General features: G+C 42.0%; 2 long non-coding RNA genes across 2 annotated transcripts in view; both read left to right on the top strand.

Annotated features, from left to right (window-relative positions):
• Positions 1 to 8619, top strand: part of LOC140637085 (uncharacterized) — a 28988-nt gene extending 20369 nt beyond the window's left edge. Inside the window, exon 3 of the long non-coding RNA XR_012034322.1 lies at positions 8475 to 8619. This is a non-coding gene — a long non-coding RNA (uncharacterized lncRNA). The remainder of the gene's footprint in view (positions 1 to 8474) is intronic.
• Positions 8620 to 9900: 1281 nt separating this feature from the next.
• On the top strand, positions 9901 to 13133 carry LOC140618261 (uncharacterized). The gene is made up of 2 exons (XR_012018470.1): positions 9901 to 11829; positions 11937 to 13133. It is a non-coding gene; the product is annotated as an uncharacterized lncRNA (long non-coding RNA).
• Positions 13134 to 20165: the final 7032 nt, after the last annotated feature.

Here is a 20165-nt window from a genome sequence, read left to right on the forward strand (position 1 = left end):
TGTCAGCTTGAGCTTTCCACTTGTGTGATGTGTTGTCATCTGACCCACGGAATCCTAAAGCTCATGAGATTAAAAATTTCTTAAGTGTCACGTTTCATTTTCCTAGCGATGTTTCTCCGGCTGTGTTATCGTCCAGAGAGTGTCAGATAGCAGTGCTAGGAGGTAGCGAAGCTGGGCGTGTGCGTGTGTACGGGTAGTGGAAGGTTAAAGGGTAGGTGAAGTGACTTTGTGACAGGTGACAGTTTAACCCAAGTATGGAGAAGTGCTACCTATTATAGCAGATTGACATGTGCACACAGTTTAGGAAGGGCAGAAATGTGATTTTTTTTTTTCCCTAAAGAATCGATCTCCGTTTCACTCTTCAGGCCCTTCTCTGCCTAGAGGAGATGCCTTGATTTCTTCCAGCCCAGGAGCCTCGATTTGATCCAGTGATTTTTTTTTTTTTCAGCAACAATGAAATATCTTAGTTACCTGTCATTTCAAAGGTTGGTCACTTTTCAATGAAGGGCATGGGGAAGGACCTCTTTCCGTTTCCCTCAGTGGCATCTGGGAGCACGGTGGGAGTCAGCTACAGTCAGAGCCGTGGCACGGGGCGGTGGCTCTGGGTTATTCGCGGTCCCCCTGGTCCCCGAGGGTCTCCCCACGCTGTGCCTGGCCTGCTCGGTCTTTTGAGCATCCTGCTCATTTCCCTGACCGATGCTTGTGTACCTTTGGTTTGGAGACTCCCGATCTGGGCTGCAGGTCCCCTCGGGACTCAGGTTCCGAGCACGTCTGCATTGCCCACTACCGCCGTGGGGACCTTGGGTTCGGTTCTGCACGCCTCAGTGGAGTGGAGCTGGCCCTTCGGCTCACACGCCGAAGGCACGCTTGGCGGTGGAGACTCTTCCACACCTCCTCCTGCTGCCGTTTGGCTGCTGAGCCATTCCCAATTCAAGGCCTCCCCGACGGCTTTGTGACGGGCTCAGTCTCTGCCCAGGAAAGCCCAGGAAACACCACCAGTGGCTCCTCAGATCTCCCTGAACCTATGTGGTGCTTCTCTTTGACGACTGACCTCTCTGCCCCTGCGATTGGAACCCTGAGTGGCGAGGAGGGAAGTAGACCCCCTCATCTGACCCCTGGTCCCTCTCTTCCTCTCGCTCTCCCTATTGACCCTAGCACTCAAATGCTTTCTCCTTTCCAATTCCCGTCCTCTAGGAAGTGACATGTAACTGTCGACCCGAGTCCTCTGAGGTTGGCTTTTATAGGCCAAATGCTCAGGTTTGGGAAGTTTCAATAAAGCCCTTTCCTTTCTCAAGAAAGTCCGGCTCCTGCTAAGTCAAAAGCCTTCGTATCCAAGCACTAGTCTTGCCGTGGATGTAAAATCTTGTAGAACCGTAAGGCGATTGACGATCACTCTTCTTGGCTGTGTGTTGCCCTTTTCTTGAAGCCACGATCTCCACGGATTAAGAGGGTGTGGGAAAGATGGGGAACAACTCTCCCCATGTGAGGGTTAGACTCAAGAGGCACATGATATCTGATTGCCAGTTTTCTTCATGATCTTAGCCACTGTTGATATTTAGTGCCTAAGTTGATTATATAAGAAGCCCGTTAGGGCTACTTTTATTCTCTGGAACCTTCGTATATATGCGAGATTCAGAAAACGGTGGGTCAATTGGAGATGAGTTTTCCCAAACGCTAGTATAATTTTTAGAGCTTTGGAATATGCTTTACTTGTTTATGTGTTTGGCATAAACTGGCTTGCCAAAGCCACATCAAGCTTGGGACAAATGCAGAGCCACATGCTGGGGAGAAACCAATTTCTCTGGCTCTGTCCCTCACCTGCCATTGTGGAACTTCTCCCCCGGAAAGGCCTCTTTCTGTCATCACTTACCACTGGAAGTCCCCAGGAAGTATGGCCTGTATGCTCTGGAAAACAGCATTCTCGGCCACCGTGGGGTCTCCTCCTGTCCCTTCCCTTGTTGCCCATACTGGCTCTGACTCCCTTTGGTGTTGTCTTCTTTAAAACTTCTGGACTCCATGAACTCCCGCATAGGTGGCCCTTTGTGGCCGATGTAGGTGACATCTTTTACTGGAGCTCAGGGGCAGCGTCTGCCAATCGTCCCCCCAAATACCCATTTTCTCTTCCTCCCGGATACATAGCTGTATTACATTTCTCAGTCACCCTTGAAATTGGTGTGACCATATCACTGATTCCTAGACAATGCTAGATATTTGGGAGTGGTGTGTGCCGTTGCTGGGAAGAGCTGCTTTGCCCCCTCCATACTATCTTCCCCCTTTCGTTGGTTAGATGCAAACGATGGTGACACCCCAGAGCAGAGAGCTGTAAATTTCTCCTGGAGCAAGCAAGATCGTAAACAGGTGAAGTCGTGAGGGTCATATGGTGCCTGTCCCACGTACTTAATTCAGCTGTTGTGCTGCAAGAACAGCCACAGACAGTGGGCATAACTGCATAAATGCCCCCCGTGTTCCCATTAAAGGTTATTTTTAAAAAGAGGCATGAGAACACAGTCCATGGTATCAGGGTAGGGCTGTACCAGGACGGGTGGCAGTTCCACTTGCAGTTAGCCCAGCTTGATGTCTGAACTTGTTAAATCACTAAGCTGTACACCTGAAACTAATGTAACGTTGTGTGTGAACTATATTTTTTAAAAACAAGAAGGCATGGGCTGTATAGTTTGTTGACATTTGCCATAGCAGGTGGCAGAGCCACAAGATGGAAAGGGCTTGGACACTGGGTACGGAGGAAGGCAGCCTGTCAACCAGGAACACCCACCTTCACCTGCCACATGTGGGAGAAATAGACTTTTATTGTTTTTGATACATATATTAGTTGCTGGGGTAGGACTCTGCCCTAACGGACGGCAAGCAGCCAGGTGGCTTGACATCATGGAAATTCATGGTCTTACAGTTCTGGAGGCTGGAAGTCCACATGTGGGCAGGCCTGTGCGTCCCCTGAAGCCCCTGGTGTCGGGTGGTGGCTGTCAGTCCCTAGGCTTGAAGCTGTATCACTGTGGTGTCCGCCTCTACCCTCACATGGCATTGTGGTTGTGTGTTCATCCCTGTGTCTCTTCTCCCCAACAAGGACACTAGTCACGTTGGATGAGGGGCCTGTCCTACTCCAGTAGGGTGTCATTGCGATTTTCACCTTACTTGCATCCACAAAACCCTATTTCCAAAAGATGTCACAATCACAGGGACCAGGGGTTATGACTTAACGTATCTTTTGGGATATAAAATCGAATGAATGTGAAGCTATTATACATTTTTGGGGGGAAGGAAGAGTTTTGTTCTGACTGAGGCCCACTGGACTGTGAGCATTTGAGTGGCATGCTGTTCTTTGTTGGGGAAAATTATTTTTCACACTTTGTATCTCACTTGATGTGTCTCAGAATTGTGTGTGTGTGTGTGTGTGTGTGTGAAACGACATATTCACTGGAAAGAAGAGCCACCATCTTTCTAGAGCTCACAGCCCAGGCCACAGGGGGTGGTGATGCAGAGCTAAGAAACGACAGCATCTCAGCAAGAGGCGGCCTGTGCGCCCGAGCACCACTCCACCTGCTGGTCCTGGGGCTGCTCGGCTCCGTGTCCCCTCAGTTCCCTCTGCATGAACGTTCTCCAGGAGGCTCATTAGTCAACGGTACTCTCGGCAGAACCGCTTCCTTCTATCCTGACCCCTCTGCTGGCACCCCCCACAGACATGACAGGACAGGCTTAATCCTAACCTGAGTGCAGCAGACACCCCTGCTTGGTGTCCTTTTACTGAGAACTATATAAGGCGTTAATGACAAATGTCAATGACAATGTCACGGCCATCTCCAGCCAACAGAGTTCTTCTAGGTGCAGTGTAACAGAAGTAACTGGTGCACAGGAGTCTGTCAGGAAACTCACTCAGGCAATTTCCTTCCAGCAAAATTTCGAAATGAAAGGTATAAACCAAGGTGAGTCCAAGCATGGAGTTTTTATCCGTGTATGGGACACCTTGGCAGCCACCACCTGGTAAACTCATTATTTTAGTTCTTAAACCCACTAATGTGCTATTATGTGAACAGCAAATGAAAAATGAAATGCGGGAATTGGTGAATTTTGAGAAGGCCATGTTGGTGCACATGAGGGTCTGTGTTGAATCATTAAAGTTTCTTAAATTTATGCAAGTGATCAGCACAAAAATGTGTTTCCTGGTCTTCATGTGCTTGGAGGCCAGCCTTCTTTCTCCTACCTCGAGGAGGCATGTGCTTCCAGGCTGGCTTACTGATTTGTGATCAACCAGCAGAGATGCTCGCCATGACTTTGGTTTCCAGCCCCGTCTGGAAGAACTCTAGCCTGGGGGCATCTAAACACATCATTCAGAGGCCTGTGATGATGGAAAGAAAGGTTTTGGGTTTTTGGATTTTTGTTTTTGTTTGGACTTGGGTCAGGGCCTCCCATTTACGGCTGGGATGCGTACTGGATGGTCTCAGATGTGCTCTGAAGACCGGCACGGGCCTTAGGGGAGTCAGCCGCAGCGGGGCCTTCAGGCAACTCCAAGAGCAGGTTATCATCCGAAGAAATGTGTCTCTTGATCAGTGAACGTAAATGCTGAATAATGAGGCTGTGGAAATCTTCCCCTTCCCCCCCACCCCGGCGATCTTGCCCCCCTCAGGCAACCTGCATAGTTAGACCCTATGCCGAGGTCATGAGCTCTTCTCTGTGGCTTCTCCATCAGGCTTTGACTCCTAGAAAATAAGGGTTCCCCAAGGGATTGCAAGTCAAAACCCAAGAACCAAACTTACTCTTGTAAATGACATGAATGACATATTGGTGAAAGGAAAGAAAAGTGTGCCCGGTAGGTAGAGATGCGAGGACAAGAGCTGGCAGGGAGGCTAACTTTCTGCCCGCGTATGCGACTGATCACGCAGGCCTTCAGGTGAGAACCGCCGTCACACCACCTTCCTGGGATGGAAAGATGTCTTCTAAAAGGATGAACCATTCTTGCTTTTGTGGGGGGTGGTCTACTTGCAGTGAGTCTACTTGTCTCATGCCTTCCTGTCCACCCTTTTCCCTTTTGAGCCCCCTGCCTAACTTTCCATCTTCTCTAATAAAGAAAAATCAGGGTCAAAAACAAGGTTGCTGACAGTTCTTTCAGAACAACAGCAACAAGAAGTTGAGCTCGTTATTGGCGTTTAGAAATCAGGCAATTGCACCTAAGAATCTGCATTTTTTGCATCTCCTGTAAAATAGGTACACATGGCAGCAGGGGGCCTGCATTTCTGCATGTTAGGAAACACTGGGTCCAGGTTCAGATGGAACAAGGCAGATGTCCTTGTTCAAGCTCTACGCATGGGCGTGACCTTCCCTGTCCTTGCAGGCATTTGAACTTGCAATGTCTGATCTACAGGAAAGCAGACTTCAACAATTGTAATTTTCTTCCTTGAGATTCCAAGTCTTGTTTTTGTTTGGAAATGAGCCACAGCCAGGTAATGGAAATGGCCAGTGAAAAGAGGTAAATAAATGGACTTCCCTAGCCCCACCACCTGGGTACCTCTCACAGTAACGGGGTTCGGAATTGCCCGTGTCTGAAAGGCTGGCGGGATGGGAAGACCTAGCTGGAGAGTACGTATTTACGTCCATGGGTACATGTCAAGGAGAGAGGTTTTCCCCACAAGACCAGGGTGACTGGTCCTGGCTGCCAGGAGCAGTTTGTGAGGCCGGCCCTAAGGCTTCCAAGGAGACTGTATCCTGACCTACGGTAGAACCTACGGTCGCCTGGCTAGACAAGAAAGTTGCTGGGTAAGACCACTGGAAAGCTTTTGGATTTAGTTAAACTTTGCCCTCTCTTCACCTTCTTCTACCTAGCGGATTTCCTCTTGCAGATGAGTTCTTGCTTCCTTGCCCAAGACCATGCCCATTTTCCAGGTTCCAGTTGTTTGCGGAGAAATTGGAATGTCTGCTATTTTGAAAATATAATCAGAAAGAAATATAAAAACCATGATAAATGAAATACAACCCATTTTCTGGTTTTTAATACTAAATAAGACAAATATTTTTCTATACGTATTTGTGTTCCTGACTCTTAAATGCCCCGCCTCCCCATGATTGCTATTCTCTTATGATTTATTTTATATGGTCTTTTTCCAGGAATCCTTCTATCCCATTGGGTTTTTCCTTTCTTTCCTTTTTTCTTTTTTTTTCTTCTATGCTGCTATGTTTTCCTTTTATTCTAGAATCTGTGTTTAATTTTCTAGCTCTCTGCTTTTATTCTTATTTTTCTTTTGTCAGCCTGATCTCTTTTATTTTCTGTTATTGTTTCCTTTTCTCCCTCTTGGTGCCTTCATGTGCTATTGTACGTGGTCTGTTTATTTCTCTCTTCTGTTCAGATTGTTTTATTCTCTTACCATATATTTATGCCTCCTGCATACAAACCAACCATACAAACAAAAAACACAAATGGACTCTTACTGGTTAATTGTGGCGATCTCCCTAATTTCTTTACAATAACCACATACCATAAATCAATCTTTATACTCTGAGTTGCTAAAATCCCATTAAAACAAAGCTTAGGACCCCCTCCCCCATATTCTACAGAAAATTATAATATTTTTATTAATTTTTTCTAAAGAAATAACATTTTCTTCCCTGTGGTAGCTGCTGGACTGGAAGTCATTATGTAGGTTCTGGTGCCATTTTGTTCATTTGCTGCCTATCTTACCTTAAAAGAAGAGTGTCTTTGGATCTCAGCTTCTTCCTCTGTTACAACTAAGGAGGACTTGCTGCTCAAATCCTGGTCCTCAGACCAGCCACATTGAAGGCAGCTGAGAACTTGTTAAGACTCAATTAGCTCAGGTCTCCTCCTCCTCACACTTCTTGACACAGAATCTACAGTTTTTACGAGATCTCAAGGTGCTTTATGTGCTCATCAAAGTTTGAGAAGCACAAACTAGATGATCTCCAAGATTTTTTACAGCTTTGAGTTTGCTGAACATAAGTGAAAACTTATTTTAGCAAGTGAAACAATAAAGTGAAAACTGCCTTGCATACATGCCATAGCAAAGTCCTCCCAAAATCTTTGCTAAAAAGCAAGTAACTTGAGGTTCTCCCTTAGAACAACTAATTCAGAAGCTCCAGGGACTTTTTTTCCCCCATGTCTGAGGTAATTTTTAATGAGTGGACTGAGAACCATTCAGGTATCCTACTTGGAACTTCTTTTCTGTTGCTATCAGCACTGCTTTCTTGTGGATGTAAGGGGAGTAATTACTGTGGAAAGAGGAACTCGTAACTATTTGGTTTTACCAAACCCATCAAAACTTGTTCTGGGGAGGATAAAGGTGTAAAGAGATAATTATTGAAGGTGACCATGTATTTTTATTGCATTCTGGGAGCAAAAAGCAAGGTTCACTCACAATTTTTCTCTCAAGTCTCACTCAGACCTCTGACAATGGGAGTGTTTGTGGTAACAAGAAGGAAGTAACCCCTGGTGAGTGATAGATATGACATCGTATCCCGAGAGTTCCGGGGAGTGGGGGTGGGTATTTCAGCAGGATGGTTTCATTTCATCATAGCTTGGTGCTGGTGTTGACTGGGTGAGCACAATTAGCCACATGCTATGATTGAGTTACCAAACATTAAGTTCCAATTTATTTTTAATTATTTCAGGTTGTTGAGCTGTAGCTGATTTAAGAAAAATTGAAACCAACTGATTTTTTTTTTTTTTCTAAAACTTCCATTATAGTATCTTTACTGTGAGAACTGGGGAAGGAATAGTCATAAAACAGTTTGTCACAAGAGCAGACGATGTGCCCATACCATCATGGGGAAATTCCTTTATGTTACAGTTTTTCAAGCCAGACGTGAAGAAACTGTGTCTTTAAAGATTAACTTTGCTTTTCTTTTACAGTTAATTTTTTTCTTCAGTACTCAATGAGACCACAAGCAAAGGATTACATTTGGGGAGTGATTGAATTACTTGATTAAAATAAAGAAAATATGTATTTCACTTGAACATTTTTTTGCTTAGTACAGCACTTTCTTTTCTCAGTTTCTAGGTCCTGAATTATTTCTGCGTCATTAAGTTTAGCTGAGGAGCCAAAATTCTGTCATTGCGGGGGGTTTCTGAGGTGTCACATCGAAGAAGAGAGATATTTAGAATAAGATGTCACCTTGATCTGTTCCTTGAGTGTTAGTCCAAGAAGTTATGTGAGCAGAGAAACATCAATTTGGCTGGACATCTGTCTCTCCCACTGGGTAGCAGAGTCCCCGGGCAGCATCTTTAGTTGAGGATGGGCCATGGCCTCATTTCACCAGGTCTGCAGAGAGTCTCTAGAAGTTAGGTGATTTTTTTCTTCCTATATTGGTCAGAATCACATGAAGATTTAACAAATATGTCCTCAAAAATGATTCCAGCCCTGGTCAGAATTGTGAAGTAGGAAACTTCCTCTCCAATTGCATTCTCTCTTTGATTGAAACACTTTTCCCTAGTGTTGGTACTTTTTGTCTCTTAGGCTCCCATCTCTGACCTACTGACACCTGCTGCCTACGTATGGTATCTTTGCAATAACTTCCTCGAGCCACTCTCTCATTTTCTTCGAGCCACTCTGCATTTTTTTCTGGGTAAAGAAATCACTAAACTGACATATTTTCCTTATTCACAAGGTATGTATGTATGTATGTATGTATGTATGTATGTATTTATTTATTTATTTATTTATTTATTTATTTATTTATTTATTTATTTTTACCACGTTTGTAGATTTGTATAACGTTCTCCTCAGCTTTCTTAAGTCTTTTGTAAAAGGGAGGAAGTTGAAGAGTTTCCTATCAGGGGCGCCTGGGTGGCTCCGCTGGTTAAGTGGCTCAGGTCATGATCTCAGGGTCCTGGCATCGAGCCTCATGTTGGCTCTGTGTTCAATGGGGAGTCTGCTTGAGGATTCTTTCTCTCCCTATCCCTCTGCCCCCTACTTGTGTGCACTCTCCCTCTCTTAAATAAATAGATAAATAAATAAATCAATAATAAATAAATAAATAAATAAATATTTAAAAGAAATGCTTCCCATCAAAAACTGGATTGGGGCCTTCTAGTATGGCTGATTTGAGTTCGGAGAAAAAATAAATTTCAGAATATTTCTTGAAATCTCATCCCTAATCTTTAAAGAAAATAAGTCTAAACAGAAGTGTCATGTTTTCTCCTTTTCTTAGAGCTTTTCGAATAGGATATATCTTTCCCAGAGTTCCTGAGGTAGGATGAAGGGTGATGATACTGGGGGTAACTGAGTGATGAGCGCCACAGAAATATGGATTAAGCTTGAAAATCAAACAAATCAGAAATAGTCATTTTCCTTACTTTAATCCTCAGGGCATTTTGTATCTTTCTTACTCTTTGTTTTGTTTTAAGATTTATATATTTGAGAGAGAGAGAGAGAGAGAGAGAGAATGTGTGTGCACATGGGGAGAGGGGCAGAGGGAGAAAATCCCCAAGCAGGCTTCCTGCCAAGCTCCCAGCCCATCCCATGACCCATGAGATCATGACCATGAGAAACCAAGAGTTGGACACCTAACCTACTGAGCCACTCAGGTGCCCCTCTTTCTTACTCTTTGAAACCATGATGTCAGATGGAAGTATGTTATGTGATGTTAAAATTTAGCTACATAAAAAAAATCTTATCTTTACCTTTATATATATTCACCATATATATATTATATACACATATATTATATATATATATATTTTTTTAACAATAAGACTGACTTTGAAAAAGTTACCTTTATGGGTTTGGAATCTGTGATTGTGAATTATTAGCTACATTCATATTCATGGCTTTTGATTCAGCCTATATACCAACAGATAGCAAATATAGTTAGTTTGAAACAGTGATCTGCACGTACAAACTCTCATGGCATTTAATAGAAGTTACTTCTAGTGCCTTTTTTTTTTTTTTTTTTTTTTTTGGAGGCTGTTGCTAAATTGTGGTGTGACCACTTCAGTTAGAACATACTCGAGCCTTATGAAAATTCTCATATCCTTGTTAATGCTTTGAAAAATTTAAAGAACAACAAAAGTAGGCTTGATGCTGGTGAGAATGTGATTTCTCCTGAGAGTATTTGGAATTTGCTGTGGGTTAATGAAAACTTCACCCACTAATCCAGTTCACAAGTTTTCCCACTGGCTGGTGGGATTTTTCCACTATTTCCAGATTGCAGAGGGAAATATGAAATAATGGAACCAAAGCTTGAAACTAAAGGCTTGTTTTTTTGTCTAGTTGTCAGATTCAAATAATTGAGTTGCCTGAGCTGTTAGCTCAAGAGCTGGCAGAGAGGATGAACAGCGTTAGGATTCACACTATGTCTGAACCAGGAAGCTCTGCTGGAATAAGAAGCCTGTTGGGCATGTCAGGATGGGCTGTCCCATGTTTGGGAGCCCTTTGCACTTGGGTTAGGAAAGGAAAGCTACCTAACACTACCTGGTGCTATTGAAGATAGCCAGCAATGCAGTCCCCCTCTCCCCCATCCATTCCACTAAGTGTCCCATCTTTTGTTCTCTTCCTTCTAGTTAGTGGCAACGTGCAAATAGGTGTCTGAGGAGACCAAATACTTTTTTGTTCATGGACTAGTGATTGGATTATTTTGCTCTTAGAAAGCTCTGCAGGAAAAAAAAAAAAAAAAAGAAAGCTCTGCAGGAAGAGGACATGCACAGGAGAGGTATATTTTGCTCATGGAGTGAAAGGGAGAGTCCAACACATGAGACGCTATAAAAAGATGTCAACCTTTTGTAGGAGGGGGCAGAGAGGGGGAATGGGAAGTCCTGGAGTACCCCTGAAGAATCCACTTTTAGAGTGAGTGATTCTTCATCATTTCTCTGCTCTAATACCCTGTAGCAGTGTCACACCCCTCACCTGTAGCAGGGACTTCCTTATGCACTCATTACAGAAGTGATTCTGACCTGGGGCATAACAGGGCATCTGTCAGATCCTGGGAAAGGGTATAATCTGGAAAAAAATCCTGTTTTATTTATTTTTCAAAGGTTTTGTTTTACTTAGAGAGAGAGAGAGGGAGCACAAGTAGGGGTAGGGCAGAGGGAGAAGCTGACTCCCCATTGATCAGAGAGCTCGATGAGGAGCTCTCGATCCCAGGACCCTGAGATCATGACCTGAGCCGAAGCCAGATGCTTAACCAAGCCAGATGCCACCCAGGTGCTCCTGGGAAAATCCTGTTTTAATAAAATAGAAGAGATTACGTCATTGTGGGCATCATTTACATAAAGCAGTAACTTTTCTGAGACAAGGTTTGATTTCTTAGGCTTTCATCAACACTGAGGATGGGTAGACTGAATCAGCAAGGTGTGGTTTGTTTTGCTTAAGCCAGTCTTTGAAATTAGTTTATCCTGCTGTAGAGGAAGGATCCTTCAGTGGCTGTGTGTAGTGTCCTTAGAAAGGACAGTGGTGCCATAACTTTACACTTCTTCTAAACTCGTGCCACAAATTTGTCTCCGATATCTGTGAGATCAGGGAAAATGAAGAACAAAGGAGGGACATAGGAGAGTTGAGGATATCAGGAGGGGATAGATTTGTGCAGAAGAGAAGGGAGTTGATAAAATGCGGGGAGAGTCAGAAAAAGCCAGCAAGAGGTGAGCTGGATGTGTGTAGTAAATAGATCTCCAATTCACCCCGAGTTCTCACAGTGCCTTCGCTGATCTCATGGTTGGCCAACTACCGGTAGGCATCGTTCTGGGTGCTGACGATACAGGAGCTAACAGAATTCCTGCCTTCAAGGAGATCACGATCTTGTGAAAGAGTTCTCCAGCTCTCATTAAGTTTGAAGTGTCTGTTTATAGCAAAGAGGTTTAAATGGGAGTTGCTTCAGGTAAGATCTATTATTTGTCTTGGCAAAACATTCTTGAGGAGAAATGAGGACAGTGGGGAGAAAGAGAGCACTGAATAACATTCTCTCCGTTTCCACCTTTCTGTCAGGTGAAAGACATAAATGACAGTTCTGGCCCTCGTTCACCCTCACATAGCTCTCTGGGATTCTTTCCCATTCTCTGAACACAAGAAGAATGAGGAGGTTATTTGGAAAGTCATTGGTCTGAGGAGTTGTCCTGCTACAGTTACCAGAGAATTCTCGAATTTCACTTGCAGAGACTGCAAGGCATCAGGGGCAAACACACCATGAGGAGTCAATTGGAGAACAGACCCCATGGATGAGAAGCATATGGAAGGTCGACTTCATGATTTGCTTCTTTAAAAAGAATAGGCTGCGGGTGGATTTTAAATCTTACTCTAAATACCAGGCTAGCGTCGGCAGCTGTTCTCAGGAAAAGCCACGGAACCCAGCATTCCCCAATGTGTTACAGAGACTATGTGGCCTAAGCAGTGAAGCAAGGAATTCATTTTCCTGGTTTCTTTCTCAAACACCAATCCTGGAACCCAGCAGAATTTCTCACTGTGCATCTGGTCCTTGGTATGCTGTTGAGGTGATTAGTGTGTCACTGTGGACTCTCTCTCTGGCCCAGGAGAATATCAGAGAAAAATAGGAGCAAAGTTCCACATGGGATTGGGTGGGTTGAAGAACTATTCTTGCTCAGTAGCAAGCGTAAGAAGCTCTGACCCACAGTCCTTGTCACTCAAAATGTGGTCCTGTGAACTTGCTAAATATGCAGATCTCAGATCCCCCCAACCGCCCCAGGATCAGGAGATTAAATCTGGAGCACTGGCCTAGGCAATGCATTTTCCTGCCTCAACTTCACTCCCACTGTCTCTTGTTCCCCATGGGCTACCCTCAGGAATGGCGTTGGTGGGTCCTGGGTGAGGGAATAGGCCACAACACTCAGTTCTTTACTAAACTGAGACTCCAAACCCAGAAGAATCTGAGTCACAGAAAACAAAGAAATGGTCTCATTTCACACACATCTAGAGTCTTTGCTGGTTAAACCTCAGGAAGCCCACAAAAAAGCCCCTAGACATTTTAGGGTGTGAATTTTAAATCTGTACTTCCTGACATCTGTTTGGCTGCCATGACCTTCAGTTTACCAAAATATGGAAATTTCATTATGGCATTCTACCCAAATAATGAGGAAAATGCTGGTGCTTGTCTCAGCCCCAAGCCCCTAAAGCAATACTATCCCCAATCACACTTTCCTATATAGCACTTTACACAAAAAAAATAAACCAAGATGTTGGTTCCCTGGAAGTTAATATAAATGAAGTTTCCTTTCTTGTAAAATAGGAACAATATTCAGTCCCTTTGATTATCACAAATCTCTTGAGTAGGAGTCAAATCTCTTCAATGAGAATTTTATCTAACTAAAGGGATTTCCTCCTCTTTAGTTATAGACTCACCTGTTGGTAGTTGGCCAAGTATAAGAGTAGTGAGAGCATTGTGAGCATTCATGGTGTATATCTTATACGGTCCTGCACCTTTAGTTCTTTGTGGGTGAAAGGTAAAGCCACCCTTGCAACTTTCGTGTTATAATTGTTTCTTGGGTTTTCAGAAAGAAAGAAATAGAGAACAAGAGCAAATTGAAAAACGCGAGAGTGAGAAACAGAGAGAATGAGATGAATAAGGCACCTGGTGAGCCCCAACCACATCCATTCTCCATGGTAGTGATGGGAGCACAGATAAGCGATTCCTTACAGAACACTGTGTCAAAGGAGTCTATTATATGTGCAAGGTTGACACAGCTTTCCCAGACTGGTTTCAAACTATCCAGTTGTGATATTCACGCATACCCCCAGTCAGTAGGGACACATATCAATATATCAGTATTTTATATCATTGACTGCTTTTCCTGTGTCTGTCGACCACACTGTCTCAAACTTACAGCATTTGTGGCAGGAATGACCCAGGTCTTCCACTCAAGAATGATTGATGCAATTTTTTTAGAAGTAGACCAAGGTAGAAAAGAATGAGATCTTGCTATGGCTTGGTCTGTTTTGGGATTAGAGTGTTCAGGATCCTCTCCATTCTACTCTGACATACTTGGCTCTTTTTTTTTTTTTTTTTTTTTTTTTAACATAGGTTTAGTAAGTTTCATGTGCATGTGTGGATATTTTTTCATTTCTGGGTTTTTGGCTTAATCGAGAACTCAGTTGGGGAGCCAAAATACCAGGGAGGCTTACTGTTTTTGTAGTAGGAGTTAATTTATCTCGTGATTAGGGCCCAAAGAGAAAAAGCTTAGAAATGCCCTAAAAAATCAGATTTAGCTGATTGCTAGTTTATGTAAATCAATTTGTAAACTTTGGATAAGCATTATTTACACAATAAGGGCAACAAAACTCTATTCAGTTGTGTCTACTCTCATACCTGACTCTCAGGCTGAATGCTTTTGGGGTTCCTTTCAATCCTTCCAGAAGCCTGAAGAGTGAGCATAATAGAAAAAGAATTTCACTTAGTTACCAAATCCAAAACCAAGAACAGCAATGTTCTTGGTAACTAAGTAGTAACATCGACTCATATATTTTTATTCAAGTTAATACCCCACAGACATCCTTGTTGGCATATTTTATTCTGGGGGATTATTAGAACTGAATTTAGCCTAATGACTTAGAGCAGTGACTTTTATACATGTCTTCTGAAATGAAGTTTTGGTACTAAATGCTCTGAGATGATTTGACTGTAGATATTCATGAGAATTTCACCCACCATTGCTCATCAGAAAGACCACCTCGGTCTCCTTTCTTTCTCCTCTTCCAATCAGATTAACTGAGGAAGCATTTTTAAAAGTATTTAGTTTTTGTTAGGAAATAACATTACTAAACAAGTTTTGCTAGGTGGTGTATAATTACTGAAAGGCCCATTTGTTCAGGAAACAGGAATTAACACCTCCACTTGAGTGGAAAAAAAAATGGTACAAGACTTTAAGTAACTAGAAATGATGGAGTTTGGATTAAGCCCTTCAGCAGAAAAGGAGAGATCTGGAAGGAGAGCAACCCTGAGATGGCAAGCATCATGAACAACTGCTAGCCCTGAGTATCTTTTTATCTTGACCTAGAGAAGTTAAAATATCAGCACAATTCAATGTAATCTACCCCCTGCACTCCAAAGGCCAAATAATTTATTCAAGAAAAAGAATCCATTCAGCCGGGCCATTATATATGGCTCTCGAGTTCTTGGAAATAAACCAAGTCAGCTTTGGAAGCAGAAAACTAATCCAATTGACCACATGAGGGAGGTGGTGGGTTATCTTATCCGGAAAAAGGAACCTAGTTCGTTTTTAATAATGTGCAATTTTAAGAATTTGAAAATCTGTGACCTGTGGAGGAGAGATCATAGGAAGCCAGACAATGGCCTATTCTCTACTTGGATCCATTCTCTAATTTTGCTATTAAAATAAAGGGAATAAAATAGATTTATTAAACACTTGTTATGGTCTGGTTGATGGATCACTTTAAAAAAAGAAAGACAGGGGTAAAGTATGGATAGTTTATTTTCACAAATCAGTTTTAGTTTTTTTCTATGAAATAAATGAAGGAGAAGCCCATTAAGATGGTTGTTACAATTCTTCTTTTTAATTGTTTACTCTATTAAGGTGACAATACCTGACATGTTGATGTATGAACAGTGTTCGCTTGCCTGACATGAACATAAATTATAACATGAGAATGTGATGATCCTTCAACACTTCAGTCACTCATCCAGGTTAAATGTAGAATTTGGAAAGAAATCAAAATTAAAGTTACATTTACTTAGACTCCCAACAGCTGTTTCTTCTTGTTTAAGGGTGGCTGAAGAAAAGTTAGCTGAGCTGAAGGGCAAAATGGGTCAATTCCAGCAAAGCCATTGTATTTCATCAGAGCCAAGGGAAATCAAATCATTAAAGCCAGCCCTAGCTGCAAACACCATCCATTCACTGAACTTCTTTTTTTCCCAGGTGTGACCAAATTCACTTAAATGTGAGTTCATTGCTCATGAATTGAATGGCAGCATTCTAGATCCAAATTTTTAAATTATTATGGAAACAGAAATTTGAAATTAATATTTTTATATACATATATGTATGTGTCTGTATGTATATATACACAGTATATAAAATATATTTATATACATATATTATATACATGTATACAGTAAGTATATATATATATACTTACTGTAGAGCCAAATAGTATAAAGTTTGTAATGAAAAACAGCAGTATCCTGCTCCACTACTTGTCATCCCAACTCTTGCTGCACAAACAAAACCACTTCCAGTTTGTTCAGCTATTTCTTCTGGCCTATCACTCTGAATGTCTAAATAACATGTTGATACTGTTCTTTCTTATATGTGTGTGATTAAGCTTAAAATATATTCTATTGCTTCTATTTATAGGAGAAAGGAATCCAGCCCTACCAACCTTCCCTATACCACTTGCTGTATATTTCCTATTTCCTCATCTTCTATATACAGTTAAAATCATCATTTTAATTTAACCTATGTCCGGTGTTAACTTTATTATGACTGAATAAATGCTGTATACAGCTGAGTTTAGCAAGGTGCTCTGACCTCTCTTTTTGTTTTCCTAAATGAAAAATTGCATGATTTTTTCATTAGCTGACTTTTATTTTTTATTTTATTATTATTTTTAAAATATTTATTTATTTATTTATTTATTTATTTATTTACTTACTTACTTACTTATTTATTTATTTTAAGATTTATTTATTTGAGAGAGAGAGAGCACACACGCAGCGGGAAGGGGCAGAGTGAGAGAAACTTAAGTAGACTCTGCCCTGAGTGTGGAGCTGATGCGGGGCTGGATCTTACCACCCCGAGATCAGGGCCTTTGGCTGTGGGGTGCTTAACAGATTAAGCCACCGAGGTGCCCCATCATTAGCTTATTTTTATGTACTTAGTACTGATTCATCCCTCAGATCTCAAAGAGCTGTACAACACCTCTCAATACAGTCACATATAATCCCCCTAAGCCCTCACACCACAGGTGCTTCTTCTTTTTTAAAAATTTTATTTATTTGAGAGAGAGACAGAGGGGGAGAGAGAGAGAGGCAGCATGAATTGGGGGGCGGGGCTCATCCCTTTCTCAGGGAGAAGCAGACTCCTTGCTGAGCAGGGGCCCAACATGGGCTCATCCCAGGACCCCAAGATCATGACCTGAACCAAAGGCAGATGCTTAACCAACTGAGCTCCCAGGGGCCCCACCACAGGCGCTTCTTATGCTTACTAATTCTTATGCCTTCTTGTCCTGAGGCTTCACTTCACTATCAAACTGGGGATTCTCTGTATCCTTTTATGCTTTTGCTTCTCTTCCTTCAATCACATGTTTTTCCTGGATTATTCTCTCATTTTTCTGGTGCTCATTCTTAAATTGGTTCCTAAGGAAAGCTGAATGAGAGGAATATGTCTTTTTCTACCTTCACATTTTATTGAAGCTTGGCTTGGTATTTTGGATGGAAATTATTTTCCCTCAGATTTTTAAAGATTTTGTTCCATTTGTTTTTATCTTCCACTTTGTTGTTGTGAAATCCCATGTGGTTTGAATTCTTAATCCTGCACATGGGATCTACTTTTCCCTCTGAAAGCTTTTAGGATCTTTGCTTTATTTCTAGTGTTTTGAAATTTCACACACACACAAAATTATGTCATTTCTCCTCTCATTTATTTTATTAGAGATTTAATGGGACTTTTCAATTTGAAAACTTGTCTGTTGTGACCTTTTGGTGTTATTTTTGTGTATTAGTTATTTCATTATTTTTTTCTCTTCATGTTCTCTGTTCTCTCTAGAACTCCCATCATTCAGATATTAAATCTGAATTGTTTTCTCCCATTTTTCAAATTCCTTTTATTGATGCTATTTCCCCCAATTTTTCTTTTTGTTTCATTTTCTGGATTATCTTCTCCATTTTGCCTTCCACATTTTCTGTGGAATTATTTTTTAATTTTTGTTATTATATCTAAATTTTAAGAGCTCTTTTATGTTCTCAGATTACTCCATGTTAAACAAACAAACAAACAAACAAACAAAAAACCCCAAACCAAGGGGCAGAGGGAGAACATGGCTCAGTGGTTGAATGTCTGCCTTTGGCTCAGGTCATGATCCTGGGATACTGGGATAGAGCCCTTCATCGGGCTCCCTGCATGGAGCCTGCTTCTCCTGCCTGTGTCTCTCATGAATAAATAAATTAAATCTTAAAAGAAACAACAACAACAACAACAACAAGCCCAACCCAAACCAAACCTAGATAGCATTCTTCTGTGTTTCACCAGATAACAGTACTTTGCTTTTGGCTCTCTAAAGATATTCATTATAGTTTCTCTGAAGTTTTTGTGGTGGACACTGGGATGCATCACCCAGGTCCCTCTTTAAGGAAAGGCTTGGTGCCCCTTCTGCTGGGAGAGCTATGGGAAGAGAATCTGTGAGCTGTGAGCCCCACATGGATCATCTCAGCTGCAGAGCACTGCCTTGACCTAAGATGCCCTCCTTCCTGGGGTGTCCCATGTCCAAAGAGTGTTGTATGTGAGATGTGTATGCTTGGCCATCTTGGCTCAACTGGCTCAACTCTGAGAGGTTCTAGCCTCAGAGACTGAGGCTGAGCCTACCATGGGACAGCCCCTGCGGTTTGACTTCTCCCCATGCCCATTCCTGCTTTTGTGCCACTTAAGGACACTTACTGGTAAACTCCATCTGACAGTCTGCTTCCAGGGAAACAAAGCTCTGCCTGTGTTCTCCTTTATGCAATGTATCTGTTTCTCCTCTTACCTTTTTTTTCCTGTCTATTCATTTTAGACTTTGACTTCCATGCTAGAGGCTTTCTATTCAATCTCATTTGAAAGCAAAATTGACTTAAAGTCAATTAAACTTAAGTTTGTGTGGTACATGTGTCCTTAAGGTCATCAGGTAGAAAAAGTCAGGAAATCAGCTATTTCTGTGGTGTTCATAGGTCCTTTCTCCTGGCCCCAGGCAGTTTCCTCCTTTCTCCTGCTTGGAGAACATAAACCTGACTAGCAGCTTTCTAGGGCCTAGTGGGACAAGTCCCTGATGGTGGTGGTGTTGGGGGAGGTGGGTGTCCCACTGTTCATATAAACATTTTTACTTAATAGTCTAGATTTTTAGTTTGGAATCTCAACCCCAGTTTCAGCTCTGCTGGCCAACCTACCAAATTCTGTTTTGAACTCTCTGGAGAATTCTTTTTACTCTTGTTCTCTACTAGTGTGCAGGAGGGGTAATCTCAGGATATATGGACTTGGAAAGTGATTTGGGACGTGTGTCTTTTTCTTATATAAATTTTCACCCAGTTCCTTTGCTGTCAGTCGCCCCGACCCTTCAGAGGGACACCTCCAATACTCGGTCCCTTCTAGGGATCTGCAGTGGGAAACTATGCTGTGGCTTTGACTGTGTTCTTGTGGGCTTCCTCCCTGCGAAGGCTTAGAGCTCTCTCCTCTCAGCAAAGTCACTTGCGGCTCCTCCTTTCACTTTTCATCTTCCAACATTTTGTTGATATTGCTCACCTGCTGTGGTCTCTGCTTTCATTCTCTTTGTTTACGTGGGTTCAGATCTCTTTTTTTATTTCTTTATTGTGATTTAAGTGGAGACTGAAAGGGAATGGGTATACACACAGGCTTTGCTAAAACTAATTTGAATCAGAGTACTCTTACTATACTGAATCAGTGACATGTGGCAATGCTGATCCTGTCTTCTCTTTAGAAACACATTCTTGTTGGCTTCCAGGACAACACACTTGCCTGATTTCTTCCAACTTTGTGTGGCTGTTCAGTCTTGCAGGCTGGATTTTAATCTCTTATTTCTCCAAAGACTATAAAAAGAAGATCACAATGACAGTTCTAAAAAATAATAACCCAAGTACCAGAATAGGTAGCTTTCGATGACAGCGCTGAAAGACAAAATGCCAGATTTCACGCAGAGCAAAGAGTAACCGTAAGACAATTCACGAATGAAAACAAAACACATCCTTTTGGAAGATATTTAGTTAACACTCAAGCGAGTGAAAATGGGTTTAAAATTTCTCTTTTCTGAAATATTATTGTGAATGGCAAACACTGTAAAAATGTGAACACATTTTAACTTACCGAGCCCTAAATAATTAAGGAAGAAAAAATTTAAAAAACACGTAAATTGAGATTCATGCTATTCCCTGAGTTTCTTTTCAGTTACAAACTACTTCTGTGGACTGTATGTGAACTTTGTCAAAACCATTTCTGGGACAACAGCTTTTTTGTAAACTCTGTAGTAAGTAAGAATCAATAT

Source organism: Canis lupus, chromosome 1 (genome assembly GCF_048164855.1).
Source record: "Canis lupus baileyi chromosome 1, mCanLup2.hap1, whole genome shotgun sequence".
Lineage (NCBI taxonomy): Eukaryota > Metazoa > Chordata > Mammalia > Carnivora > Canidae > Canis > Canis lupus.